Source organism: Scyliorhinus torazame, chromosome 14, assembly GCF_047496885.1.
Source record: "Scyliorhinus torazame isolate Kashiwa2021f chromosome 14, sScyTor2.1, whole genome shotgun sequence".
Lineage (NCBI taxonomy): Eukaryota > Metazoa > Chordata > Chondrichthyes > Carcharhiniformes > Scyliorhinidae > Scyliorhinus > Scyliorhinus torazame.
Window position 1 is genome coordinate 104,744,739 of NC_092720.1, and position 2,914 is coordinate 104,747,652.

Genomic DNA, 2,914 nt, shown 5'->3' on the forward strand with positions numbered 1-2,914 from the left:
AAACTCGAGCACAACAGGCGTGAACGGGCACATTCGCAATAAACTCAAATAAATTTGTTAATGACGGAGCTGAAGACCCTAACCCCATTTGAGGAACATGCCCCTGAGCTTGCCTTGCGAGGAGCAGGATCACACCTGTGCAGAGAGTGAGGTCGGGGCCAAAGACATGTGAGAACCGTCAGCAAATCCAGCCTTGGCACAAGCCTCATGTGAGTGTGTTTTCTCCTATCACTGTTCCCTTTTCCACACTAATGCATCTCCTTTCCATTGCAGGTCAGTCAACAGCCCAGTCTGAACTATCCTCATGGCCGCCCCCTGGACACCTCGGACTCGAGCGGCTCCAAGGTAGGCATCCTGGGGACCAGGGGTCAGGATGGCCGAGCGGTCTAAGGCGCTGCATTCAGATCGCAGTCTCCTCTGGAGGCGTGAGTTCAAATCCCACTCCTGACATTGATTTTTCGGCTCTGGGTCACTGTCCGTGTGGAGTTTGCACATTCTCCCCATGTTTGCATGGGTTTCGCCCCTGTGGTAATCACCACTGTTGTACATATTAGAAGATGTGTGGTAAGACCCTGTACTACAGTACGGGGGTAGTCCCTGCCTGCTGGCTCCACCCAGTAGGCGGAGTATGAATATGTGTGCTCCCTATAGAGCAGCAATTTCACCAGCTGCTGTAGGAGGCCACACATCTTAGAGTAATAAAGCCTCAGTTGTATTCAACTGTCATCTCTGTGCAATTGATCGTGCATCAATTTATTACTCTAAGATTTTCAGAAGATGGACCTCCGCATCCAGCCGGATCGCCTGCAGCTGGATCCGCAATCAAGCAACGCCAAAAAGGACTTTCAACACCGGCCAGCTTGTTTCGAAGCTCACATCAGGCCTGCACCAGACCCAATCCCGGAAGCTCAGAAGGTCCAGATACTCTACTCGCGGCTGAGCTCCAACGTCTTTCCTCTTATCCAGGAAGCGCCGAACTACGACAAAGCCATGGCGCTACTGAAAGAGAATTATGCTGTTGCTAACTTTTGGTTGGTTCAATTGGCTCTGTTTTATAACCTTTGCTGTCGAGTCGCCGGGTATCTTTATGATACCGCCACGAGGTTCAAGTTCAAGTAATGATCAATAACTCAATACACCAATTAGTAAGATTCAAATCAAAGCACATTTATTATACACAGTAATCGCTACTCATGCATAAATTCTACTTTTAAGCTACTTCTACAACTAACAGGCCTATACTTAGCTTCGGACTGGCCCACCAGGTCAGGGGAATAAATGGCCTTTCGTTCAGGTTCTGAGTCTGCGGGATTCGAAGTTGGTACGGACTGGTAGCTAGGAGCGGCTATCTTGTAGCGAGCGTTGAATTGAGACTTACTGGATTTCGATAGTAGCTGAACCGGTCACTGTCAAGGGTTGGTTCGCGTTGCTGAGTGACCCGGTCAAGAAGAACGATTTGAACTTGGGGGCTTAACTTTATAGTCCCCAGGGGCTTCCCGCCTTTCGGGGCGGACCCTGTACCTGGTTCCAAGTGATTGGACTTTGTTCCAATCGCTTGGGTCGATTTCTCCAATACTGGAGCGGTTCCCTGATCGATGGGCGGTCTTGAGGTGTCCGTTAACATCTTTTGTGTTGGCTCCTGCTGGCGCCGAGGAGTCTGGCTTGGCTTTGTTTATCCCAAATGTTTCGATCGTACCCGGGGATCGCTCATTAGTATGTAGATGGCTGCTACATTATTATGCAGATGGCTGCTTGTATCGATGCTGTCTGGGCTTTTGCAGAGTTTAATACACAGTAACTTGCACCTGCTAGTTTCTGCCTCTGTTGGCTGAATTTTCCTGCAGCCTTTGCTGTTCTCCATTTTACGGTGGGAGTTGGCCAACCCAGGTGGCTACAATGCCCAGCAGACGTATACGCTCTTCGCCAGACACATACTCTCTACTCACAGTCAACTCCATGGTGAGTCCGTAGAAGATTTCTGGCGTCCTTTAATTCCCCTGGTGAGAGACTGTGACTGTCAGGCTGTCACGGCCACGGAACTTTTGAACCTCCTCATGCAGGATGCCTTCGTTATGGGGATAAGGCCAGACCTCATATACCAGTGACTTTTAGAGGGGGCCACGCTCGACCTCGCAGCAACAAAACAACTGCCGCTATCGATGATGGTCGCCTCGCGCAATATTCAGGCCTACACCCCCAGCCGCGCGGCCCACCCCTCCTACACATCATGGACTCCGCAGACGGCCGCCCCACCGGGGGCCTCACCCAGCCAATACGCCTGTGCCACGTGCCAGCCAGCCAACCACGGGGCCCCCGATGTTACTTCTGCGGGCAACAGGAACACCCCCGCCAACGCTGCCCAGCCCTCACCACTGTTTGCAAGGCCTGCGGCAAGAAGGGGCACTTCGCTGCAGTGTGCCAGGCCCGCTCGGTCGCCGCTATTGCGCCGACCCCCCTCGTGTACGGACAATGGGCTCCGCCATCTTCATCTCCCTGGACCACACGCGGCCAGTGGATGCCACCATCTTCTCCCCCTCAGACCACGCGCGGCCAGTGGGTGCCGCCATCTTCCCCTTCTCGGACCACATGCGGCCCATGGGCGCCACCATCTTTTCCACCCCAAGATCATCTTGTCTTCCCCACGGCACATGGGCACCACCATTGTTCCAGGACCCGTGCCCCCCGGGCACCCCATCGTCCGACACCAGCGACGACCAGCCTTGACTCGCCTCGGTCACGATCGACCAGTCTCGCCCGCACAATCTAGCCACCTCCTCGACAAGCGTGAAGATCGATGGGCACAAGACCTCTTGCCTGCTGGACTCTGGGAGCACCAAAAGTTTCATCCATTCAGATACGGTAAGGCCCTGCACCCTAGCGGTACACCCCGCCAATCAAAGAATCTCCCTGGCCT

General features: G+C 53.7%; 1 non-coding gene across 1 annotated transcript; it reads left to right on the forward strand.

Annotated features, from left to right (window-relative positions):
* Positions 1 to 367: 367 nt before the first annotated feature.
* trnal-cag (transfer RNA leucine (anticodon CAG)) lies at positions 368 to 450 on the forward strand. The gene has a single exon. It is a non-coding gene; the product is annotated as a tRNA-Leu (tRNA).
* Positions 451 to 2,914: the final 2,464 nt, after the last annotated feature.